Source organism: Myotis davidii, unplaced genomic scaffold (genome assembly GCF_000327345.1).
Source record: "Myotis davidii unplaced genomic scaffold, ASM32734v1 scaffold534, whole genome shotgun sequence".
In the NCBI taxonomy this organism is placed as follows: domain Eukaryota; kingdom Metazoa; phylum Chordata; class Mammalia; order Chiroptera; family Vespertilionidae; genus Myotis; species Myotis davidii.
The window spans coordinates 3,725,250-3,752,161 of record NW_006286678.1 but is presented as its reverse complement, the minus strand read 5'-3'; the positions used below and the strand labels follow the sequence as shown (position 1 = coordinate 3,752,161).

The following is a 26,912-nucleotide window of genomic DNA, read 5'->3' as shown; positions in this document are numbered from 1 at the left end:
TCAGCACTCGCCACCTCCCGCGGTCGCCTCGGCGCCAGCTCGGGGCTCAGGCCTGAGGGGGCCGGGGTCCCGCGGCGCTGCCCGCCCCGCCAGGTTTTCAGCCCGCCGCCGCCTGAGGCGAGAGGTAGCCATCCAGAGCCTGCAACGCTCGGAGACCAAACCCGTCCGCCTCCCCGGGGACCCGCGCGCTGTGTACCCCGGGCGTCCCCGCTGTTGGGTAGGGTGCAAAGGTGGATTAACGGGGAACATTCCTAGTTTACAGCGCGACCCGCCGGAGGAAATGGGGTGCAGAGACCCCTTAGGGACCGAGCGGCTACCCGCTTCTTACAGGGACGGAGACTCCGGTTCTGGCCAGGTGTGCCGGATCTTCGGAGCAATCTATGCTAATGAGCGTATTAGCAATCGGGCTGACGGCTGCGGCCGGCGGAGGCGGCGGGGGCACTGCCCTGCACCAATCCCAGCGCCAGGCTAAGCAGAGGTCGGAATGTTTGCTTACCTTTTCACCTCTGAGGTAGTCGCGGTTTTAACCCTGTTCATGGCCTACCTGGCGGAGGAAGCTGTGGGAATGTTTAATGCCCAAATTGTAAGAGCTGACAAGACTCCATGTAATCCAGGGCCCTCGTTTTGCAGATGGAGAAACTGAGGCCCAGAGAAAGTCACCCAGGTACGCAGGACGCCAGTTCTCCCTTCTGGGGGCTCCGAAATGATGTCATTTACACTAATCTCTACTTTGCAACTTAAGATCGTCCTTTGATTATTAATTAAAAACGAGGAAACTGAGGCAGAGGGAGGGGCCCAGCTTGCTTTTCAGGGCAGCGACATGCTCCAGGTAGCGACTAGAACTGCCTGGAAATGAGGTCACTGCCCCTAGAGCTGGTGTTCCTTTGAATTTGGCTGGGCAAGCCCCAGAATTTGACTTACCTTAAGGTCTGAGAACTGAAACCTGAGAAATTCTCTAAGAGATCTTACAGCACAAATTGTTAAAAATCTCAACTTGCTACCTGTATATTATAGATGGGCATCGGGAGGGTCTCTTTTTTTCCTTTGTCCTAGCAGCAAGACCAGAGGCTTTTTTGGCCGGGACACAGCCCTGGCCACACGAGAGGTGGAGGTCAAACTCTGAGGCTGGACAGGAAGGGATCCACAGCTGTTCACTGTTCCTCTACTTTTCCTGAGGCCACAGTTGCAAAGTGGCAGAACTGGGACTCAGACTTGGGTCTTACTCGGAATCCCGTGCTCTGTTCACTCAGCCGCACAATGAAGCCATGGCATAGACTGCAAATTGCCCTTTCCGGATCAAGTTATTTGCTCGTGCCCTCTTTGGTCAGATTGCACTGTCATCTTCTATGATCCAGTAAAATGTTTCAGACCCACACAATTACAGACACTATCGCCGTCTATACAACCCCTTCATTGTCGTGTGTGTGTGTGATGTGTCTAGGGCAGTGATGGCGAACCTATAACACGCGTGTCAGGTGACACGTGAACTCATTTTTTTGGTTGATTTTTCTTTGTTAAATGGCATTTAAATATATAAAATAAATATCAAAAATATAAATCTTTGTTTTGCTATGGTTGCAAATACCAAAAAGTATCTATATGTGACACGGCACCAGAGTTAAGTTAGGGTGGTTCAAAATGCTGACACGCCGAGCTCAAAAGGTTCGCCATCACTGGTCTAGGGGACGGTGGAAGGACCCAGAAGTTGACCTGGGCTAAGATGTTTATTTTGGGTATTCCTAGACTTAAATATCTCAAATTACATTTTAAGTCATTCTGCTGCTCTGTAAGCACTTAATTATCCTGCAAGTAAGGGAGGCCCGAATAGAAAAACTGGAGGACATTCTCATTTAAGTCCCACCTTTCAACCAACCACAAATCTTCTCTGGCTCCCTCCCTCCCCTCCCATTTCTGCTTCTAGGCTCAGGAAGGAAGATCAGCAGATCTTGGCAACAGGCCAGGTGACCCTGGACAAGAGAGCCCTCTGTAGGATCTGGAAATTTGTTCCCTGCATGTGGGTTGCACATGGAAGTGTTGTCTCTGCCTTTTTCAAAGGGTTAGGAAGAAACGTTATATTTTACAACTTATTTTTTCATTTCACTTTCAGCAGGCCATGGGATCAGACCCACTTTTCCATGTGATACCTTGGCTGGGGTGTAATTTGCAAGCCAAAATTATTGTAATACTATAGTATTATGCCAAGAACTTCTAGCACACTCGTGTATCTGCTTAACCCCTACACAGTCTGTATGTAATTAACCCTACTCAGCGTCCCAGCAATCTGGTGTGTATTCCCAGTTTATAGATGGGTAACAGGCCTAAGGTGGTATTTACTTTAACCAGGCAAAAAAGACATGGGTGTTTTTCTTTGGGAACTAGTAGAGACACATCTCACGAGACTCAGAGTCAGAGTCATCATTCTGAAAGGGAACAGAAGAGTTTCCTAAGGACAGCGTTGGAGAAGTAGTGTGTCAGGTGACTAGAGGAGACAGGGCCTCGCAGGAAAAGGATCCCAGCACAGGGAGGGTTACAGCTGGACAGACTCTCTTTTCAGAGAGCCCACCTCTCTGTTTTCAGAAGGAAAACTGGGAGCCATGAAGGGAAGAGATTGAGTTAAGAGGCACAGCTGGGATTGGCACCCAATCTCTTGACATCACAAACCCAACACTGTGTCCATCATTCTTGGCATTTTTTGTGTGTGTGTCCCCCTCCCATCCCTCCCATTCCCTTCCTGGTTTTCTTACTGGAAGGGGTAGGGTATGGCCTTGTTTCAGTTTCTGCCCTCTCTCAACTTCTTACTTTAGATCAAGATGGGGACATGGTAGCTTTTTTTTCTATACCTCCCTCCAGTATCTGCTGGTAAACTATACATTGGTAGAGGCCTGGAAAAATTGTGCCACCAACCAAACAGACTCATCTACTTTTTTTCATTTCAGTCCACCAAATGTTAATGTCAGTTCCTTGCTGTGTGCCAGGCCCCAGGGCAGGAAGGAGTCTGGGTCAGAAGCATAGATTTGGAAGTCCTTAGTGCTCAATGAAGATCTGAAGCATAGCTATCCGTCATCATTGACACCTTCTTTCATTCCTACTCCATGCTACCCATGAGCAAGGAATATGCAGAATCCTACCACATATCTCAGCTGCCTCCAACTGTCTTTCATCTCTTGCCTGTGTCATTGCAGGTGTCTCTTACTCATTTCCCTGCTTCTGTCTCAGCAGTCAGTGATCCTATTAAAAGAATATGTTTATGGCTCTCTGCTCAAATTTCCCATTAAATCCCCATTTCCCTAATAGTACATGCCCAAATCCTCACAGGGCTCATAAGGCCTTACCTGATCTCTCGTCCCCTTACATTTCTGACCTCATCTTCTGTCTTTTCTCCTGCTCCAAGCAAGCTGCCTCTTCCTCGGGGCTTTTGCACTAGCTCTCCTAGCCCGACATGCTTGCGCCCAGCTGTCTCCATGACTCAACCCTCACTCCCTTCAGGTTTTATTTAAACATCACTACTCAGTGAGGCCTCCCCTGGGCAACATATCTAGAATTGTCCCCACTCAACAATTAGTATCACTCATCCCCATTTCACACACTGCATATTTTATTGATTTTTCTTGTTTATTTGTTGTCTTGCCCCATGATGGGAAAGAGATCTTTCCTCTTTGTTGACTGCATATCTCCAGCATCCAGAACAGTTACTGACACCTAGTAAGCACCCAATGAATATTTGGTGAATGAGTGAATGTGAGTGGTTGATCATGAAGGATAAGATGGCAAAGGGCTAAAGCTTGACATTTCTGCCTCAGAACTGGTGCTTGTGGTTATTAGCGTTGGTCTGGAGGTGGGAACATGTCAGACTGACTGTGTTCTGGGATTCTATTCCCAGATTATCTCCCTTTTTATTTTATTTATTTTATTATATATATGTATTGATTTCAGAGAGAGAGAGAAACATCAATGATGAGAATCATTGATCTACTGCCTCCTGCATGCCTCCTATTGCGCAACCCTGGCATGTGCCCTGACCGGGAATGGAACCATGACCTCCTGGTTTAGATCAATGTTCAACTATCTGACAATACCAGCTGGGCTATTTTTTTTTTTATTAAAATTATTACAGATGTTCCCCATTTCTCTCCCTTTGCCTCCCTTCACCCTACCTTGCCCTCCTGTCCCTCAGGCCCTAACCACACTGCTGTCTGTGTCCATGTGCTATGCATATATGTTCTTGGATGGCAGTTCTCTTTACCTTCTTTTGTCCAGTCCACCCCACCCACCTCCCCTCTGGCATCTGTCAGTCTGTGCCATGCATCCACGACTCTGGTTCTATTTTGTTCGTCAATTTATTTTGTTCATTAGATTCAACATGTAAGTGAGATCATATGGTAGTTGTCTTTCTCTGACAGGCTTTTTTCATTTTGCATTATAATTTCCAGGTCCATCTATGCTGTTGCAAAAGGCAAAGACCGTGTCTCTTAAGCCGAGAAAGCAGAACGAGAATCTTCCCTGTCCTCCTAGCATCCAGATGGGGCTCCAGGAGGGTTGTGGCGCCCAGGCAGCCTCTTCCACGCAAGTCCCAGTCATGCTGACATGCAAGCCTGTCTGCAGTGTCGCTGAGCCAGCTGTTGTTCCCTCCACCCAGGTACAACTAATCTTAGGAATCTCATTACTGGTTGAAAGATAATCCTCTGTATCTAGATTAAAGGCTGTGTTTTGACCATTACCGCACATTGAGCATTGAGCCGACAGTTTAATTGAGCTGTTTATGCCGCTGCCTTGATCTCTTCCCAGAGAATTTACAACTAATTCCGAGTGTCTCTACGAATTAAGTGGGCCTCTCCCAACATGCTTTGCCTGTACTTTGCCTGTGCCAAATCCCACTTGTCCTTGTGTTACCCAATTATGGGCTCTCAGCTCACAGCTGTCACTGGCTAGTACCACTTCCAGCCCACATCCTCCCTGAGGTGGCCTTAAGAATATGGCCCTGAGAATGGCCATAGCCCAGGACAGCCTCTGTGATATCTGCAACAGAAAGGTGGGTGGAGGTGAGAATTGAAAAGGGAGTAGAAAAGACAGAGTTCCTATCTACCCCTTTGAAGTCACCTCCAGGCAACTGACAATAACCCCCTAACAAGAAAAGGGTATGAGTACCTTTAGCACAGTTAAGCGTGATGGAAGGAAAAGAATTCTGGACTGAGGTTGAGACTTCCTCTGTGTCTTCTGGGACTCTTGGTGTTAATATTTATGAAATGGGACCTGACAGGTCATTGTTTCTCATTCTGTGTTATGGAAGTGTCTAAGGGTAGGGATGCCATATTTAGGGAAAAAATAACATTAAAGGACATCCATGCACTATTTGGGACATACGTATAGTAAAATATTATTAGTTGTTTATAGAAATTCAAATTTAACTGGGTGTCCTATATTTTATCTGGGGGTCTCAAGGGTCCCTGGGGGCGGGGGTGATAAAGAAGCCTCCCCACCCCTAGCCCAGCTAATGAAATGGACAACAGCAGACATCCACAACCCTTGCTGAACATTAGAATTACCTACAGCGTTTATACAGTGCCCAGTGACGAGACTGTATTTCAGACGAATTGAATCAGAATAGGGAGGAGGGTAGATTCAGGCATTTGTGGTTTTGTTTGTTTTTAAATCTCCCTCAGTGAGTCCAATGTGGGCCAGGTTTGAAAACCACTGGACTGGAGCAGGGGTTCTCAAAAGTGAGGTCCCTAGACCAGAGCATCAACTTCACCCGAGGGCCTCTTAGAAATACAAATTGTCCTTTTGATTTTCAGTTCTCCAGAACCATAGGTGGGGGGTGGAAGGGGTGGCTCAGCAAGCCCACCAGGCGATTCTGCTGTAGCTACAGTCTGAGAGCCAGTTGGAAAGTCCCTTTGACGAGAATAGGGCTCCGTCCTTTGGGGTCTGATGTACAAATGGGGGCTAGGAAAGCCAATTAGTTGAATTGTTTTGTGCTGATGCATCTCAACGGTCAAACTGCCTGTCCGCTGGCAGTTGTAGTGTAAATTATGGAGGTTGCAAACCCTCTGAGTGCAGTGGCTTTTCAGTCCCAAACATCAGTCCGATGGCAGTCTTGAAGGCCACCATTGACACCTGGAGCTTACTGGCAGTAGAACAGGTTAGGGCAGCAGAGCCAAAAATGGACCATAGGTGTCTGAGGACATAAAGTTATCTCAGGTCAGGCATCAGGTAGCCTGAGGGCCCAGCAGATGGGGCTTGAAGCATGTGGTCAAAGAGGAAATAGAAAGTGTGGCAGAAAGGAAACAGGGTTAGAGGACAGTAGGCCAGCCAGGTCCCAAGGAGGCTAGGGCAGTGGAAATCAGTGATATCTCCAGGGCTGACCACTGCTTCTGTGAGGAGCCAGGACCAAGGCAGGCCTGGCAGACTGGAGGAGGTGGGTGTCAGAGGCAGAGAAAGCAGGCTGTGTTTGTTCTGTTTTGTGTTGTTTTGTGTTGTGTTGTTTTGTGTTAAGAAGCAAGTGTCCATCAAGGGCAGAGCAGTGGTTTTCTGCAGCTGAGGAGGATTTAAATACAAGCCCACTGGTGCCATCAGGTTTTCTTCTATGGGGGTTCACAGTCCCCAGATTGATTGGTTTCAGGGATGCCAGGCGCCCATCATGTGTGACTCTCCTGTCCTTGAAAGACATCTGAAGGGCAGACAGTAGGGGTTGTGCATTATTCATTTCTGTCCACTCCCAGGATGCGCTCAGTTCTCGCCAAATGCTAGGCCCTGAGTGACTGTGTGTGGAAGTGAATCCAGGAGAGATCTAACAAATCATGGTTCTTAAATATGAGTTATCACCTCAAGCCTAATGAACCACATTCCCCATGCAAAAAGGCCCTCGTCACCCTGGCAAAATCATTGCAGACTCTTTCCTTGCTGCCTCCCTTTCTCTTTTCCTTGCACCCAGCACCTCTCCTGTGCAAGGCCAGATGCTAGACCAGACCACTCCTGGGGTAAACTACACACACAAAAATGCTCTTCTGATGATGCAATTTCCATCCTTTCACTCTGGCTGTAATATTTAGAGACGATTTTTAAAAGTCACTTTCCACGCATAATTTTCTCCTGATATACTTAGTTATTTGTCCCCCCCTTCTTGAATTACAATGGTTGACATGCTGCCATTTGAGGCTTTTCTAAGTGGAATTGGCTTGGTCTCAGCCAGAGCCAGGAAAGAGTTAAAGTTGCAAATGGCTCTCTGCCCCCAATCTGAGTTTGGGGGTGGATTGGGGGTGGAGACTGCCCAATTGTCTGTTTTTCTCTTCCCCTCCCTAGGGCTGAGTACAGGATGTGGAGTCTCCCAAAATAACTCAGACCCTGTGGGTAAATGCCTGCTGGAGTTGGTTTGGAATAGAGGATTCTCAGGATCAGAGGTGAACTTGTGTGGCCAAAGATCTGGTCTCCTGGGCTCAAGAGAGGAGCCCAGTCACCTTCCAGGCCCAACGAACAAGCCCGCAGTGGGCTACAGGGAAGCCAGGTGACTGCTGTTGGCTTCTTTCACTCAGGTGGCATCTAATAGAGTGACCTTCTCCAGAGAGGCCGGCGGGCATGGCTCGGAGGGACACTGGCAGTTCCAAGTCGGTCATTGGAATTTCTGGAGCTCTGGGAGCGTACAAGGCGCTGTAGAATTACCACTTGCTGCACATGTCAGAGGAGGGAACTGTTTGGGTTACGCAGTTTCCCAGGGTCATGGTGAGTGGAGGGGCTCAGAGCCCACTCTGATGCCTTTAGTGCTCATGTGCAGATAATGGCGGATTTGGGGGCTCTAGATGGCGGCTCCCTTCACCCCCAAGGCTGGGGCAGATTTCATTCATACACTTTGAGTCTGGAGCTGGTGAAGCTCAGAGAGAAACATTGCTTTCTCCCTAAATCTCCTGCTTTTATCTCTATGGACAACTCGGTTTGAATTTCCGTTTGCTCCCATTTGTGGACGCCTTTGTGGTGGCTATAACCTTTTTATGTTATTATTAGGCTTCAAGCACAGGAATCCTCTTCCTCAGTGGACCATTTGCTATAAGGTAGCACATCCACAACGGCTGTGGTGAGGGTCAGGAGTGCTCAAACTTGAGTTTGCCTCAGAGTCGCCTAGAAGACCGTGTTAGAATGCGCACTCCCGACACCCTGCTGAGAAGCCCATTAGGGTCCTAGTCGGACCACAGTGGATACTGCTCAGATGGGCCAGTGACCCCACTTTGAGAAGCTCTGGCTAGTGTCTGAGCTCCAGTCCATGGCACAAGCCAGCAAGTCGTGGGTGGACGCTTTTCTGACTTTTGTCCCTGTGGTTCGACATTCAGAGGGTCAGCCAGCCTGCATCCCAGTGTCCCTGCAGGGTATATTGCTTCAGCTGTGCACTCTACAGGGCACATAGTTGTTCTTATTTATCCTGAGCAAATCTCCTTCCAAGGCCATTTTAATGGATCCTGAGGTGAAACGGATGAGGCAGGAGGGAGGAGAGCAAATGTGAACACAAAGGACAGGGTGCTGGCCACCCTGCTCCAGGTGTCACTCCAATGGTGCCTGCATTGTCCCACAGAAGCGCTTGTGCTGGACATCAACACTGCCACTTTGCAGCTGAGGAAAAGGGGGCACAGAGTTCACACAGCTGGTATGGGTAGACTCAGGTGTATTCAACTTGAAGACCTTCTTTTCTTGTCTTTTTTGTTGGGGGGTGGGGGGGAGGTTGAGGGGGAAATGCATGCTCCTAAAATTTTTCCTTCAAGTTTTTATTTTGAAAAATTTCAAATTACAGAAAAATTGTAAGAATAATGCAATCTCACAGACCCTTTCATTGTTAGCATTTTGCCACATCTGCACCCTCTCTCTTGATCATAATTTTGCTAATCCATTTGAGAATTACTTGGAAACACTGTATTGATTTACTCCTAAATATTTTAAGTCATCTCCAAAGAAAGGGACATTCTTCCACAAAACCTCAATAACATTGTCACGTGGGAAGGAAGTGTAACATTAACACATTACTATTTAATATCTGTTTTACTTTACCAATTGTTTATAAAATATCCTTGATAGCGTTGTTTGTTTGATTCAGCATCCAATCCAGGTTACTCACTGCATTTAGTTGTCATATCTCTTTAGTCATTTTTTTTCCATCTAGGATGGTATTTCATCTTTTTTTCCTCTTTAGTAACATTGACATTTTGTAAGAGACCAGGCCAGTTGTTTTGGAGAATATCCCTCAATTGCATTTGTCTCCTCATGATTATATTCTTCTTAGGGCTTCATGTCAGAGAAGAAAGGCTTTGCCCTTTTGATTGTACTCCATTGCCTCTTGCCAAGTGGGGATCATGTTTGACCCTCTGAATTGTTAAAAGGACCAGTGATAGGAAGGAAAGCAGCATAGCGTGGTGGAATGAATGCAGGCCTTCAGAGCAACCTAATCAAGTTCAAGTGCTGGCTCTGATCTCTAGCTGATTGACCTTGAGCATATCAATTAACATCCCTAAAACCTGGTTTTCTAATTTGTAAATGTAGATGATTTCTGCTTTGCAGGATTATAACTAACATAAGTAAAGAACCCAGCAGAGTATCTGATGTATAATTAATTGGAACTTCATAAATGGCAGCTGTTATTATTGTCTTTAATTACAATATACCAAAATATCTTATTTCTTCTTCTAACATATCTCTTAGAGGCACTTTTTTCTGTGTTTTCACATCTCTGCATTCTTGGGCACCTCTGTTTTCACTTTCTTCCTGTTGCCCACACACTAAAATGTCCCTTACATACCACCACTGGTTGCCCTAAAACAGTGATGGCGAACCTATGACACGCGTGTCAGAGGTGACACGCGAACTCATTTTTTCGGTTGATTTTTCTTTGTTAAATGTCATTTAAATATATAAAATAAATATCAAAAATATAAGTCATTGTTTTACTATGGTTGCAAATATCAAAAAATCTCTATATGTGACACGGCACCAGAGTTAAGTTAGGGTTTTTCAAAATGCTGACACGCCGAGCTCAAAAGGTTCACCATCACTGCCCTAAAATATGGTCCTTGCCATTATATTCACCTTGCTTCCTTCTTCTCACCTGGCATTCACCATCTTCCATAGTCTCACCTCATCCCACCTACCTGATTTTACCTCCCACCATTTCCTACCTGGGGTTGGTGGTAGGTCGGGAGTTCTGTGATTGCTCTTGATGTAGCTGTTAGCACTGTCTTTCTCCTCCTCTTCCTCCACCTTTGGGTGTTCACATGTATCCATTAGGGTATGTCACCGACAGGGGCTGCTTGTGGTATTTCAAGGAGGAAGGAATTTAATAAAGGGAGTTTATTACAAAACTGTTGGAAATTCTGGACAGAGCAGTTTTATTATCAGCTTTCACAGATAGGAATTTGAAGGGACTTGAAAGCCAGGAGAGCTGATCTCAGCTGCCTCCAATCCTGAGGCCCAAGGTTTTCAGGAAAATACTTAGACTGCAAAATGGCATGTCTGCCTAAGCCTAAACTTTGACACGGCCAGAACAGCACAAATCTGGCTTCTGCCTTTCCTCTGCCTACCACGTCGTGCCAAGTGCTTCTCATGCATGCATTTTATTCTAGTATCTGCAGACAGGGGGTTGGGACATGTACTCAGGGTTCCAGCCCCTGTGACATGGGATGGAGCACAAAAGGGGTGCTGAGCCAATGAAGGGCTCTCCCTGGGACTCTTCTGATGGAACTAGTGGGGCAGACCTTCTTTGGCTCCTGGAATTACAGCTGGAAGTACATGAAACTGGTTACCTGGCCATCTTCCCTGACTTCTGGGGGAGCCCAGCTGTGGTGGGACAGAATGAAGCACTCAAAGGGTGATATCAGAGTGAAAAACAGAGCTAGAGGAAGGGAGGGATGGAGGGAGGGAGGGAGGGAGAGAAAGAGAGAGAGAGAGAATGAGAATGAATAACATGTGACATTGTATCAGCCCTTGATTTGGTCACACCATTTGCCAGTGCAATCCATGTCCCCAATTATTGCAACCCATAAATTTATTTATTTTTCACTAAATTAATTTAAGTTGGATTTCTGTTAATTGCAACGAAAAGGATCCTAATGAATAGCAGAAGGGAAACACACAAGCATTGCAGAGTCAGAGTGTATTATATGCTCTGCAAGAGTGGTTTGAGCACCCAGAGAAGCAGATAATAAGAAAGGAGTTCATCTCCATTTTTATCTTTTATCTTGGAAATATTATTTGAGCCATAATTTTATTTTACTTGTTATTTCTCATGGCCTTTGCTTCCTTTCAGAATACTCTTTTTTATTTCCTCCTTGTAATGTGATTTATTATAAATACTATTTGGTCTCCATCCTGTTCCTTGTACAGAGCTCCTAAAACCCTAGGAATTTCTTAAGTTATAAGAGCATAAAAGTGAAATGGGTATCTTGTTATTCAGAACAAGCCCCTTTCAGCCACACCCAAGTTTATGTTAATGAGGTGACTTTTGGGAAGTCCCTAAGGATGGGGACTGGCAGTCAGGGTAACCAACCATGGGATTAGAGGGTTGGAATTTTCAGGCACCCCTCACCTTTTTCCCTCCAAGAATGTGAAAGAGGCTGGAGGTTGAACTAATCACCAGTGACTAATGATTTAATCAATCATGTCTAATAAAACCTCTACAAAAACCCAAAACCGGGTTCAGAGAGCTTCCAGGTTGCTGAACACGTAGAGATTCTGGGAGAGTGGCCCACCAGGAAAGGGCATGGAAGCTCTGAGTCCCTTCCCACGTACCTTGCCCTATGCATGTCTTCCATCTGGCCGTTCCTGAGTTCTATCCTTTTATAATAAACCTGTAATCTAATAAGTTACGTTTTCCTGAGTTCTCTGGGCTGCTCTTGCAAATTAATCAAACCTGAGGAGGGAGTCTGAGAAGCTCCATTATAGTTGGTTGGTTAGAAGCACAGATAACGTAGACTTGCAATTAGCATCTGAAGGATGTGCAGTCTGGGGGGACTGAGCCCTTAACCTGTGGGGTCTGATGCTATCTCCAGGTAGACAGTGTCAGTATGGAGTTAAATTGAAGGATACCCAGGTGGTGTGGCAGAATTGCTTGGTGTGCAGAAAACCCTCACATCTGGTGTCAGAAGTGGCCTGATAGTAGTGTGAAAGTAAAGGGGATACATAGGAGTCTGTTTCCTTTACTTCTCTTTTCAAAATACTTCCTGTCTTCCAAATGCCAGATCAAATCTCTTTCTCCAGGGGCCTCCCTAACTACTTCACCCCATTTCTGAATTCTTGAAGTTCTTGGCACAGAACAGTTAAACATCAAATTATTTTTAAATTTTGGGGTGTGTTTTGACTCCCATTATTGACCATGAACTCCTCAGGGTCACGGGCTACATCTTACATCCTCTCTGCACTCTCTCCTTCACCCCCTCATGCCAGACTTATCACTATTGACTGGTACTCAATGAATACTAGGGAGTTGGTGACTGATTGTTCAGTGGAGAGGCTGAAGTTGCCGTGGGCAATTAACTGGAGGAGTAAGAGTGAAGGAGAGGGAAGCTGTCCAGATACCAGCCATCTAGGAATAAGGAAGCCTTTCCAGAAAGGGTAATTAAGCCACCTCAAATATGCTTGGCAAATGGGGTGGACCAAGTCCCAGGCTGTGCACCTCTCCTAGTGGCCACCAGGGGGCGGCAGATGGCATGGTCTAAGTATCCAGTTGTCCCATGGTGGCTGGATGAGCCAGTCAGCTAAAGCCTGCTAGAAAGGAGATCTTGGGCACAGGTGATTGCACAGGATAAGGTGGCCTTCCAATTAGAAGGCTTGGAAAGTAGGATGCCTGGACCACGGTTGGGAAAACCAAAGGATAAACACATGGATGGTGGACGTCAACAGGCATCTAAGAACATGAGCTGAATCCTCCAGAATCAAAGCAGTGAGTGAACTTCAAAAGATCTAGATATTCTGCTAAGAACAAGGGGCTTCAGGGTCTTGGCGAAGAAAGCAAGACATCCAGGCATAGTATAGTGGCCAGGGCAAAGTCTGGAAGGCAGGAGTCTTGGAGTCCTATCTCTAGCTTATAGGTTCTTAGCCCTTTGCCTGATGGATGCTTTTGCTGTGTGACCTAGGGATTGACCTTCCCCTCTCTGAGCCCCAGGTGTCTCATCCTATACAGAGAGGATTGGTGTCTGGAAACTCAGAGACCAGCCCTATCTTTGCACTGGGATCCATGATGGCCAGGGATCCTTCTCACTTAAGTGGTCTATGGGGTTATGGGAACAAAGCAGTTCAGTTGGCTACAAAGACATTTCTTCACTACCCCTGTCTGCGTATATCTGCTTTTCTTAAAGCTTTTGATGGGCCCTGACCCATGGGACAGGGTTGAAGCTAAGCAGTCTAACTTCTAGATGCACTGACCCATGTCACAGCACACATCAACACGTTCCCACATACCACTGTAAATGCAATTATTTTTGCTTTAAAATAGTCTTGTAAGTTAGGGCATTTTTATAATTTTGCTTTCAAGATTATTTTGCTAATTTAATTTTCAGTGGCTATGATTTCTCAGAAAGCATCGGGCACAGTTAGGAATTCCTTGAAGTGAAAGGGTCCACTAATTGTTTTCAAATATAATAAAATTTCTATGGATATCAAGTTGAATAATTTAGGGAGTTGATATAGTACTGTATTTTGTAGACAGTTAATGTTTTATTTTGGAGTTGTCATTGTGTGTCTTGGAGTTAACAAGCATGTCGGTGGTGTGCATTTCTTGAGGCCCTTGAAAAGCTTGTATGTCTTCAGTCCTGTGTCTATGGCCCCTGATGAATAAAATTCTCCTGAGGCAGCTGAAATGGGCCTTGGGGCGGGGGTCCTTTCTTTCAGTTATTACATTTTGTCTTATGTCTTCTGGCCCGGGAGCTGGAGCAAGCTTTGAGTGCATCAACAAAAAAAGGAGCCCCCCCTCCACTTCCCTTTAGTCTCAGAACCTTCATTGTAAATCTTTTTTCCAGCCCAGTCGTATAGGCAGGCACCCAGGTGGCAGAATCCCCTTGCTCTGGGGTTTTTGTAAAGTCAGGGTTCCTCCCAGTTCTCTCAGGCACACCACATTCAAGGCGAACACCATCCCCATTGTCGACGCTTCCACAGAAATAGATATTGCACAAAGGGCAATATCTCACCAGAGAATTTGTTTTCTCCTGCTGATAATTTCTCTCCATAAACATTTTCTGAGAGAGATGAATAGGTGTACCTTTCTGGATCAGCGGGCAGATGCTGGGGCGTGAAATGACTTTGCGTGGCATGTTTTATGTATGAGGGGAGAGTTCCAAGGACCACCTCTGACTGGCTGCAGGTCGCCAGGTTCCTCTCCTGCCTGTGACTGACAGTTGGGCAGCCGCTTCACTCACTGTTGCTCACCTGAAGCGTTACAGGCCCAGCTTGGGTGGAAGCTACAGAGAGACTCCCCAAGGGTCGGTGTAAAACATCACCAGCCTAGAACACTCTGGGGCCACATGAAGTCCTAAGTCCCCTCCCTGCATTTCACAGCCAATGCCACAGTCTTCAGATATTTATTTTGCTGGTTCTTTTTTTTTTATTGCCCTCTCTCTGTGTTTATAACAGTGACAAAGGGAATGAGTTCCTTTCCATCATGGCGTTTATGAATCTCAAAGGAAAAAGAAAAGAGATGTGACCTCAGAAAAATAAAGAAGCTAACATAAAAAGGGCAGACACGGTGACCTTCCACAAAATGAACACATGTGGGATTTTTCCATTCATCTCCCTCTGGGGGAAGGGGAGGGTGATTGTTAATAACAAAGTGGCACCGAATAACTTGCCGACAGTTCATCAGGGTCCCTCTAAAGCCCAGAGTCAACAACACCAAATGACTCATGAAGGTGGCAAACCGCAAGCGGATGGGTGGGGACACAAGTTCAGGTCCAGGCCACAGGTTTCCAGAAGGGTTTATTCCCACCCCAGAGTGGAGATGCCAGATACAAGTAAAAATATAGGATGCCCAGCGATACAGTTGGCTGATGAACAACCCAGGTTTGAACTGTAGGGGTCCACTTACAAGTGAATTTTTTTCGATAAATACAGCCAGCCCCTCCACATTTTGGGTTTCATATGCAGGGATTCAACCAACCTCCTAAGAAAACAGTATTTTTGAATTTCTAACTGCATATTCCCAGCTGCAGATGGAAAATACTGTTGGTTGAAATATAGTTGGTCGAATTTGCAGATTCAAAGAGCCCACTATAGAATCCACAGTTGTGCTTGGATTTTTGACTGCCCGGGGGTCGGCAGTCATGTTGTTCAAGGGTCAGCTGCACTTGATCTTTAGGTAAGCAATGAATACATTTTTAGTGTATTTGGGATATACCTGTAGTGAAAATGTTTATTTGAAATTCAAATTCAACTGTGTATCCTGTACTTTCTCTGGCAGCCTTACCTCAGAGATGCAGCTCTTGTCTTCATTTCAAAAGGACTTACATATTTCCAGGTTCAAACTCCACCAGGGGGAGGCTCCCTCCAGTCTCAGATTCTAAAACCTTATGCCATCTCACAGGCCCAGCTCAAATGCCACATTTTTGCGAAGATTTCCCCCACAATCATGTTCCTCCTTTCCCTCTCTCCTCTCCCCTCATAAGTATTTTATTTTCCTAATTTCATTTATATTTCGTTGTTTGTAAGTCTGTCTCCCCCACTAAAAGGGGAGCAACTCAAGGGCAAGGACTATATCTAGATTCCTTTCCCCAATGTCCCCAGTACAGCTTCACCTGCACCTGATGTGTAGTATGTACCCTGAATGTTTGCGAATGAATGACGGATCTTAGCTAACGTACTTTGAATGCTGATCATGTGCTAGGCATGGTTCTTAACTACTTTATAGGAATTGAAGTTCTTTCATTTTCGAGTAATTCTCTGAGGTAGCACCATTTTTATTTTCATTTTAGAGATGGTGAAATGGAGGCACGGAGAAGCTCAGTAACTTGCCCCTGGTCACACAGCTAGTAAAGAACAAAACTGGGATTTGAACCCAGGCTGTATGGCTCCAGGGTCTGTGTTCTTAGCCTCTGTAAGATCTTGAGTGACTGGATGGATAGAAGAACGAGTGAAAGGACAGATTAAGGAATGCATGAACAGAGGTGCAAATAGGTGTTCAGATCAGGACACAGGAAGTGGAGCCAAGGTGGGTGTTAGGAGAGCAGAGACTGAGGAGGTAGGGAGGTGACAGACAGACAAGCTCAGGGGTGAACCTAGGCAAATCCACGACTGGAACAGAAAGGCAGCTCAGCAGCAAAAGGCGCTGATCTTCTTTCTGCTTTGAAAGTCAATCCCGTGTCCCACACCCTCACCTCTCTGAAGGGGCCTGGCTGTATCTGTGTTCCTAGCCTCCTGCCCCCACAGCCCTCCTCTTCCTGGAGCAGAACCCGCCCTCTTCTCTCTTAAGAGGCTCAGGCGAGAGGACCTCTGAGGCTGACCCTGTCTTCCCCCTGGCTCTCAGCTAGGAGTTAAGAGGTTTGGCGCCAGCACCTTCTTTGCTTGGGTTCCGGTCCCTCCGTGTCTCATGCACGTCTGCCTGGCTTTTGCCAGGGGTGTTACACAGAGGAACCGATGTGGTCTGGGGTGATCATGGGCTCCATTCAGAGCGCCGCCGCGGTCATGATAGCAAAGGAATAACCCCTTCTTCTTCAAGCCTTGGGAACAGTGGGCAGTGGCTAGCTCGTGCCTTCCAACTAGGCTTTTTTACTTTTTGAAAATTGTGGTTAAAAAAACACATAGAACATAAAATTTACCATCTTAGCCATTTTTTTTTAAGTGGACAGTTCAGTCATGTTAAGTACATTCATATTATTGTGAAACAGATCTCCAGAACTTTTGCATCTTGTAAAACTAAAACTCTGTACCCATTTAACAACAATTCCCCTCTTCCACTATCCCCAGCCCCTGGTAACCACCGTTCTACTTTCTGTGTCTGTGAATTGGACTACTCCCGGTGTCTCATATCAACGGAATCATACAGTATTGGTCTTTTGGTGACTGGCTTATATTATTTCATGTCCTCAAGGTTCATCTATGTTGTAGCATTTATCAGAATTTCTCTCCTTTTGAAGGCTGAAAGATATTCTGTTGTATGTATACACCACATTTTGTTTATCCATTCATCTGTTGATGGACATTTAGGTGGTTTCCATATTTCAGCTTTTGTGAGTAATGCTGCCATCAACATGGGTGTACAAGTATCTCTTCAAGTCCTTGCTTTCAGTTGTTTTGGTTATATACCCAGAAGTGGGATTGCTGGGTCATATGGTAGTTCTGTTTTTAATTTTTTGAGGAGCTTCCATACTGTCTTCCATAGCCATTGCACCATTTCACATTCCTACCAACAGTGCACAAAGGCTCCAATTTCTCCATATCCATGTCAACACTGTTTTCTGTTTTGTTTTTGTAGTAGCCATCCTGATGAGTGTGAACCTGTTCTTTATCAGGAGGCTGTATTTCTGGAACTGCTTAGCGTGATCTCTAATTATCCACTGGAATTGAGCAATGGGGAAAGCAGAGCACCATGCTTCGGGCAGATGACCTGGTAACCTCGACAGAGAGCTGTCCTCATTCTGTCCTTGACTTTGTGACTCTGGGCAAGTTGTGCCACCTCTGAGTTTCCATCTGCCCACTGGGGACCGGGCCTTCTGGATGCCAGTCTCCTCCCTCCTCTGCCCTGATGTTTCTTCCCGGAAAAGACAGGAAGCGAGAGATGGGAAATGACTTGTTAGGTATGCGTCTTAATCTCAGTAGCCATCACCCCAGTGATTATTTTTTTTCTTTCTGTTATAACAATAATTCATGCTTAGTTTTTAAAAGTAAGATAACTTAGAAAAGCATGAGAAGCAAGGAAGTATTGGTCTATCATTTTGTCACCCGGAGGCAACCACTGATAACATTGTGGTCTGTTTCTTGTAGTTGGTTTTTTAAGTGAAGCAGACTTTTCTCATCCTCGAGAGTCCCTCTTTCTCTAAAGAAGAACTCCTTTCACAGCAGTCGGTAACAAAATTAACAGCTCTCAGTTTCTTAAATATATCTTTCTTTGTGCTATTCACTCCTTCGGTGTGTCACTTTGAGTGAAAAGCCATTAATTGCAGTGGAAATGCTGCTTGGAGACAGCTTATGAAATTATGTTAATATGTATTGAGAGAAAGAAAGGAAGGGGAAAGGGAGCTGATGGGCAAAACAACCAGCCCATTTAAATGGATAATTTCCTCTCCTTTCAAGTTTCAGAGTTGAGGGTCACTATATTTCTGAAAGGACTCGAAAGAGATGATTGTAGTTTTATTTTGTCAAAATCAGTAAAACTCGACTGAAAAGCAAAGTTGATAAACTAGCAAAAAGAAAGACCTTGGTAAATGTAAAGTAAAACTTTTTTAAAGAAAGAACACAGATATATCGGTTCAGGAAAAAGAAATCTTCATGAGAATCTGAGATTTATGGGTGGAGTGTGGAAAGCTCTAAGTGTAAAAGGCAACTTCCTGAGGATTTCTGGCCTTGGGAGACGATGTTTGGAGATGCTTCACCTGGCATTGGCTAAAGCAAGCATGTCAAACTCAAAGGCTAACACGGGCCAAATTAACGAGGCATGAGGCCCACCGGCTGCGAGTTTGACATGCTTGGTCTGAAGGGATTGGTCTTCAGTGCTGTTGGACACCCAGGTTTTGTATATATCGTCCGGTCTGGCTGGGACCCCTGAGGATGGCCTGACCTGGATCCTGGGCTGGTGGAATAATGAATGCATGAAAGGTGTTTGGCACACAGGAAGTGCTTAATAATTGTTAGGTAATAATTGCTATTATTGGGGTGGAGGAAGCCAGAATCTAGATCTTCTTGGCAGCCTGGTAGGGGGTGGGAGACAGTCACACTTGGAAAGGGGACAAAGGTGTGGAGTTGATTAATCCCTTTATTTACTTTCTAATTCCCCCTAATCTAGGCTTCCAGGGTGTGTGTGTGCACACGAGCGGGTGGTGGTGGTGGTGGTGGTGTGTGTGTGTAGGTGTGTATATGTGTGTGTGTGGGGACATATAGAGTGGGGAAGGCTCAGGAAGTAGGAAGAAAACTAATATTTATTAAGTACTTGTTATATATAGACACCATGCTAAGCATTAAAAAAATTCTTGCAAGAGAAATTAGTTAACTTGACTAAACGTTTGGACCAGGCTCGTTTGCCTAACCCTAAGAGACATTCCTTTCATTTTCTGTGGACCTATAGAGAGATGCTTTGCCAATAAGTTTTGAGCTCAAGTCCAAGAATTTCCCCAATTTGTGATAAATCTGAGACTCTCCTTTTTGGGGTGTTAAGGGGTTTTGTGATGTAACAAGGAACTGCACCATTGTTGGTTCCTTTTCAGCAGTCAAGGCCTCTCCTCAAAGGGCTGAGAGGGGTGTCCTGAAGATATTGGCAGGGGCTTGCCAGAAATGGTCTCCAGGCCACATGGGAACAAGGAGGCCCCATGGTCCCTGTCTGGTCTGACCCAAACCCTGGGTAGAAGGGAAGCAAGCCCCAACCTGCAGGCCAAGTCTGATACTCAGTGGGACAGTGGGCCGACTGCCACCCTTGGCACCACTGGGGCCAGATTTCTTGCCAAACAGGCTGGAGTTTCAACACGTTGGGAGAGCGCAGGAGGCTGGGAGCATCACTTTGCTGTTGAGCCTGAAGCGGGGCCACAGCAGACCCTAGAGCAGTGGTTCTCAACCTTCCTAATGCCGCGACCCTTTAATACAGTTCTTCATGTTGTGGTGACCCCCAATTTCATTGTTACAAATTGAACATAATTAAAGCATAGTGATTAATCACAAAAACAATATGTGATTATATATGTGTTTTCTGATGGTCTTAGGTGACCCCTGTGAAAGGGTCATTCGACCCCCAATGGGGTCGCGACCCACAGGTTGAGAACCGCTGCCCTAGAGAGTCAGGCAGCACAGCACTGGAAGGGGGTGGGCATGGGCACGGGCACTGGGGATTCAGCCCTCTCTGGGGGAATTTTCTGTACCATTTAACTCCAGGGAACTGAGCTGTGACGGGTATGTCACAAGACACACCAGGATGAAGATGAGCTTTCTTCAGGTGTTCTACCTGTGAGATCTTAGAAGTTAGACTAGAAAGGTTTTTAGGAACGATCTAGTTTACAGTGATTTCCTACTCTTGTTGAGCCTGAGTCAGGAGAGGAGGTGAACTATAATTAATAGATACTCTTTAAGAAAGCAAGACATTTTATAGTGTGTCTTAGAAGGATTTCTATTCAAAATGATTGCAGTCCTCAATTTATATACAAAGTAATTACAGTTTTTAACATTTTGGCCAAGGGAAAACTTCAGCAACCAGTACATGTTATTTAAGTGGGATGGAGAGTACCAGATTTTACTGGGTAATGATAAGAATCACACTTAATGAGTGTTTACCATATTTCAGGCCCAATTCTAAGTGCTTTACTTATCTTAATTCCTTTGATCCATGTAATAACCCCATGCAAGGGTACTGATATTATTCTTGTTTTAAATATGAGGAAACTTGAAGACAGAGGGGTTTAGTAACTTACCCAAGGTCACACAGCTAATAAGTGGCAAGCTTGGATTTGAACCCAGGGAGTTTGGCTTCCGAGACTATGCTTGTAAGTACCGTGTGTTAAGGTGCCCCGGATCATGAGGACTTAATTTCTTTGGATATTTTACCAAGTGACCATTCATGTAAAGTATCTGTGGGCATGTCATGGTGATTGTTGGGGATCAGTTGGAACAAGTTGGGAAGACAGCTTGACTCCTCCCTTCCCCCGTGTGATAAATATTACAGATGAGAAAATTGAAGCCCAGAGATGTACTGCCCTAAGGTTACATCGTAAAAACTGACTGGAAGTCAGAACTTAACACCCAAGCTGGGCTTCCCTCAATAGATCACCGTTTGTTCTGAATGAACTCCATAGCAAACTTTTAGAGTTCTGAATTCTCTCTTTCTTTCTTTCTCCCTTTCTTTCTTTCTTCCTTCCTTCCTTTTCCCTCCCTCTCTGTTTCAGTCCAAATTCTTCTCAACCAAGAAGTGGTTGCACTTGCCTCTGCAGTACGTGTAATCCTGGGTTCTGATTTTTTTCAATAAACACTCCCGGGGCTCTCCCATTCCTGTCTTGCCTCCTTTGCAGGGGCTGTGCATGGAGGGAGAAGACAGGATCTGCTTTGCTCTTTGTCAGTGTCAGGATCAGAGCAGGGTGGCTAGGAAAGGAGCGTGAGCCTTGAGATTCAGACCACGAGATCCAGGCATGTGATGGGGGTGATGGAAACCAGGACCTGGAGAGAGCCCGAGTCATGGGGGGCCACACCCATCACCCCATCCGCTCCTCCCTCAGCCATTTTTCATGTCACTAATTACACTGCAGTGCCACGACTGACATGTGCCATAAGAAACAAACAAAGATTTGAGTGTCATGGTTGGGTGTTGGAAATACTGAAAGTTCTGGACTGGGAATCAGGAGGCCTGTCTTCCAGGCCTGGCTCTTCCACTGATCAGCTGTGTGGCCTTGGGCAAGTTGACACACATCTCTGGGCCTCTTGTTTCTCATTTGTTACGGGGGTTAATCAGCTGCTTGCCTGTCCTCACAGGATTTCTGTGAGGCTAAAGTAAGAGAACTTACGTGAACGTGCTTTGGAAATAACGATGCAATGCAAAGATGCGAGGGGTGACTGAGCCAGATCCAAACAGGCAGCATGTCTTGGTCCCTGTCCTGGTGGTAAATAGAGGCATGGAAGACTCTGCTTCCTCCTACCACATTAAGTCTCATTCCCTGGAAAGGAGTTGGGCACTGGGAAAACAGAGCCCAGCCTGGGATTGCTTCCATCCCTCCCACCTAGAGTTCACTTTTTGGAGCACTGTGCTAGGAGTCAGGAGGCTGAGCACCGACCCCACCCTCCCACAAAAAGGCTGGATGCCCTGGACACCTCTTAGCCCTCTGCTCCTTGGCTGGCTCTAAAATTTTGATGCCACATCAGCAGCTTGAATGCAGGGAGTTGGATCAGCTCTGGGATCTGGAGGAGGGAAATGGGAAAATTCCCTTTCTTTCCATGTCATCTGTCTCCTTTCATTCAGTCAGCTCATGGTTGTGCCAAGCTCTGCCAGATGCTAGGACCAGTCGTGATAGACAGACGTGGCTAGCTTTCCGGGGATTCCAGGGAAGCAGGAGAGACAGGCATATGCAAATGATCCCACAGATACAGAATGGCAATAGTGGAAAAGGGTAAGAAGGAAAAGAACGGCGAGCCATTGGCAGGTGGGGGAAGAGGGACCAAAGCAGCCTATTGTGGAGTTGAACTTAACGGATAACAAGGAACTGGCCAGCGAGAAGGGGACAGACCTTCCATGAAAGGGAACAGGTGTGAAGGCCTGGGGTTTGAAGGATAAGGGTGTGGCCCAGAGACTGAGGGAGGTAGCAAGTGTGTATAAGGTGCAGCAGCCAGGGGCGGACCATTGTTGGTGTGATGCCCAGAGGCTGGCTGAGCCCTTTCTTAAGGGCCTTGGTCAGAAGTAGAAATCTTGATCCTAATCTTGACAACCTTTTTATCTTACAATATGAGCTCCACTTACCTAGATCTTCTGAATATAATTAGAATTTCTTATTTTCCAGACAATCTGATTGATCACATTCAACTAATCCAATAAACATTCACTGTACTCAGCCCTAGAAAATCAGGATTAAAAAAAAAAAGACTGTCCTTGCCCTTCTGGTCCCCATCTGGAGGACAGGCTGGGGAGAGGGCAGCAGGCAGGCACGTTAAGTAACTCTGAAGCAAGACAGACTGAGATGAGTGCCACGCGAGAAAGTGCGAAGGTTCAACGACCAGATCTGACAGTTACAGGAACTTGTCACATTAATGGCCACATCTTTGAAGTGCTTGTCACATCCATGGTACGGGTTTCCAGGAAATAGTGTAATTGAATCAGCCCTGGACAATGATAAGACTTTTTATTTTTAATATATTTTTTCCAATTTAAAAATAAGCTCCTAAAAGAAAACTCAGGAAACACTGAAAAGGGTAAAGAAGAGAATCATAACCATGTGTAATCCAGAGAAACCACTGTAAACATTTTAGTATAATCTTCCAGAAGGCTTACCTATGTTTAACAACAGTGAAATCATTGTATGGATACAATTTGGCAGCACTCTCTTTTTGCATTTCATGTGTCAAGAGTTTTTTTTCCTATGTTGTTAAGTATTCTTCAGAAACATGATATAGAATGGCTGTTCAATATTCTGTTCTTTGGATCTGTGTAACCTCTTCATTCTCATCGGATGGGTGTTTTGGTAGTTTCCAAATGTGTAGCTACTATGAATAATGCTCAAGTGAGCATTTTTGTACATGAAGCCTGTGCCAGCATCTGGGTACTCCCTCAGGGCAGACTCAGAGGAGCAGAATTGCTGGGGAAAAGGGTGTGAACAATTGCTATGGCTTTGGATACCTATGGACCCATCACACTCCCACCAGCAATATAAGGATGCTCCTATCTCACTGCACACTTGCCAGCACTGTTTTGTTTTTGTTTTTGTTTTTTAATCTTTGCCATTTTGATGGGGAAGAGCTGAGATCTCTTGTTGCTTAAGTCTGCCTTTCTTTAAGGATGAGCCTGACTTTGACCAGCAGAGCTGGGAGGATGGGGAAGGACACAGAGAATAGGTTCAGGAAAGGCCTGGCCTGGCTCTGCCCCACACAGCTCCATGGAAGTGTCTGGAATGTTTAAGGGGCTTGCACAAAGCTGCCCCATGTCTTTGGTAACTTCTACTCTGTTATCTGGGCACTTCGAGCAGCCGTGACGCTGGACACTTCTACCAGGAGGGCGAGTGGCTGCATGAGACACAGTTTTGTTTGCCCCCAGAAAAATACAGGGAGTGAGAGCCCTTCTCAACCTCACCCACTCTGATCTGCTATAGCACAGACCCCATCTCCCCTAATTTTCTTAGTGAAAGAGGAGCCTACTTTCAATCTCCGTGAGAAGGGAAGTATGGTGAGGTGAGATTTGGGAATAAGAAATTCTTGGGAATATAAGCATAACCAATGGACCCAAGACACTGTGTAGGGGGTGGGTAGGGGAGGTTAGGAGAATGTCAAGGGGTGGGGGGAAAGGAGACATATGTAATACTCTTTGTAATACTTTAAGCAATAAAACAAAATTTAAAAAAAAAGAAATTCTTGGCACATGCCTTCGGGACACAGGACTTTATAAACCACTGGAGGGAGCAAGGATTGGTTCAGTTCTTTTGAAGGGCAGCAGGGTAACATGGCTCCAGTGGTAAAGTATGAATACTCTTGAAATCAGCAATTTTACTTTAAGAATGTAGCTAAGAAAATAAAGAGATAAGAATGCAAAAACATGAGCACAGGGATGTGTATAGAAGAAAGTATTGTTGGCATTAGCAAAAAAAAAAAAAAAGAAAAGGAGATAATCTGTCTTCCACCTGCCTGAGAAGTAGAGGCACTTGCATGAGAAAGCATGTAGAAATCTGGTTTGAGGAAGGGGTTGATGCCAGCTAAGAAAAATCTGCCTGGAGAATATCTGGAAACATCCCCTGACCAACATCTAAGGGGAGCCCTTCCTCCCAGCTCATGTTAGGCAAAGCATGGCTGTGCCTAGTGTGGTCCGTCACCCAATGAGGGGAGGCCACTCTGCAACCCAAACAGGGGAAATAAGTCATTCAGCCAGGAAGGTGGGGGCCCTGTCAGGCAGCAGCCGCTCCTGGTGCCTCTCAAGCCAATCAAGTGGCCAGTAGGAGAGCAGGTATTTCATCTTGACCTGAGACCCTCCAATAGGGACTTGGGATATGTCATCATCAGACAATATCATGCCCCCAGCCCCCAACATCACCATATATCTTTCATGGGATTCAAAAGGTCCTAATCAGGGACCAGTCAGACTAAGTGACATATTGCAGGGAATAGGAAAAATATTAGAAAATATTTAATTTCAAATGACAGCAGGCTTGGAGAGGACACGACACGGATTCATTATAAAAAGCACATAGTGAGTGCCTGCCCTGTGCTGCGGTGAACAGGGCAGGAAACGTCCCTGTCATCATGGTGTTTATCTTCCTGAGTGGAGAGAAAGATAGCACACAGGGAAACAGGTCATAAATGGTGGGTATGGATTGAGCCGCTGCCCTGAGTGGGTGAACAGGCTGCTGAGGCAGTGACAGGGAGGGAAGGGCTCCTGGGGGAGTGGATTGTGAGCTGAGACCTGTGATGGGGACGTGCAGCTCTGCAGGGACGGTCATGCCAGGCAGAGGGCACAAGCACCAGCACAGAATGTGGGAGACGGGTGTGGGCTGAGGATCCCACAGGGCCTGCTTCAATCTATAACAACTAGGAATTATTGAAGGGTTTTAAAGAGGAAAGGAATGTACATATATAGTTTATGTTTTTTGCTATGCTTTTTAAAATCTGTACTTTTTAACCATTTTTGAATTTTTATTTTTTAAATTACAGTTGACATTTAATATTATTTTATATTAGTTTCAGGTGTACAGCATAGTGGTTAGGCATTTATATAATTTACGAAGTGATCCCCCTAATAAGTCTAGTATCCACCTGGCACATACAGTTATTACAGTATTTTTTACTATATTCCCTATGTTGTACTGTTTGTATTTTTAATTTACTGGGTATTTAAAAAATTGTGATATAATTGATATACTGTATCATTCACCCTTTAAAAATATTCAAGTCAGCCCTGCCCAGCATTGCTTAGTAGTTAGGGCGTTGGCCTGCCCTCAGACCAAAGGGTTGCAGGTTCGATTCCCGGTCAAGGGCATGTACCTGGGTTGTGGGTGCCTGCAGGAGGCAACCAGTCAATGTCTCTCTCATATCAATGTTCTTTTCTCTCTTCCCTCTCCCCCTCCCTCCCTTTCTTCCATTCTCTCTGAAAAATCAATGGAAAAATATCCTCGGGTGAGGATTTAAAAAAAAGGATTCAAGTCAGTTTTTTAAATATTCACAAGGTTGTGCAGCCATCACCTCTATCTATTTCCAGCACATTGTCATCACCCTAACAAGTAACTCCATATCCGTCCGCATTACTCCCCATTTCCCAATCCCCGCAGCCCCCTAGTAACCGCTAATTCACCCTTTTGTTCCCACGAATTTGCCTATTATGGATATTTTATAGAAATGGGATCATACACTTCATGGCCTTTGTGACTGGTTTCTTCCACTTAACATGTTTTCAGGTTCATCTACATTGAAAGCATGTATCAGTACTTTGTTCCTTCTTACGACCAAATGACATTCCACTGTATGGGTTTACCACGTCTTATGTATCCTCTCCCCAGCTGATGGGACATTTGGGTGGTTTCCACATTTTGGGCTATTACGAAGAATGCTGTGAGTATTAGGGCGAGTCTTTTAAGGGACACGTACTTTCTTGAATAAAGCTCCCTGGATGCTGCGAGCCTTGGTTAATTTCCCGAGTTCAGGAAAAGTTGATACTGACAATTTTTGCCACAGTTTTCATTGCTTGTATGGAGAGGATTTTTGGAAATCCTTACTCTGCCATTTTGCCGATGTCACTCTTGATCATTCATTTTAAACCCTGTATGAGTATTTGATGAATCAAAATGAATTGAATTTTAAAGGTAAGTGACACTGGGGTTTGTCTTTTAGATCATTGCTATGGTCAGCAAACATCACCTGACTCTGTTTTTTAAACTTGTTTCCAATGGGCCAAATGTTGAATGAAGTAAGGGACCATCTAAGCAAATTAGACCCTTACTCAGCCTCTGGATAGGGCTTCAGGGTTGGAACAGCACAAGTGTGTGTTTTGGAAAGATGGCAGGGTTACTGTAGGAAAAGCTGCTGGGGTGGGGATGACTGTGAGATGGTGAGAGCCCTTGGCTGGTGGGTAGAGGCAGGCTTGTGGCCCT

The 26,912-nt window shown here is 45.5% G+C and overlaps 1 long non-coding RNA gene across 1 annotated transcript; it reads left to right on the top strand.

Moving 5' to 3' along the window:
- Positions 1-6: 6 nt before the first annotated feature.
- LOC107182260 lies at positions 7-4,635 on the top strand. The gene is made up of 3 exons (XR_001512979.1): positions 7-217; positions 631-664; positions 4,431-4,635. It is a non-coding gene; the product is annotated as an uncharacterized LOC107182260 (long non-coding RNA).
- The last annotated feature ends 22,277 nt before the right edge of the window (positions 4,636-26,912 follow it).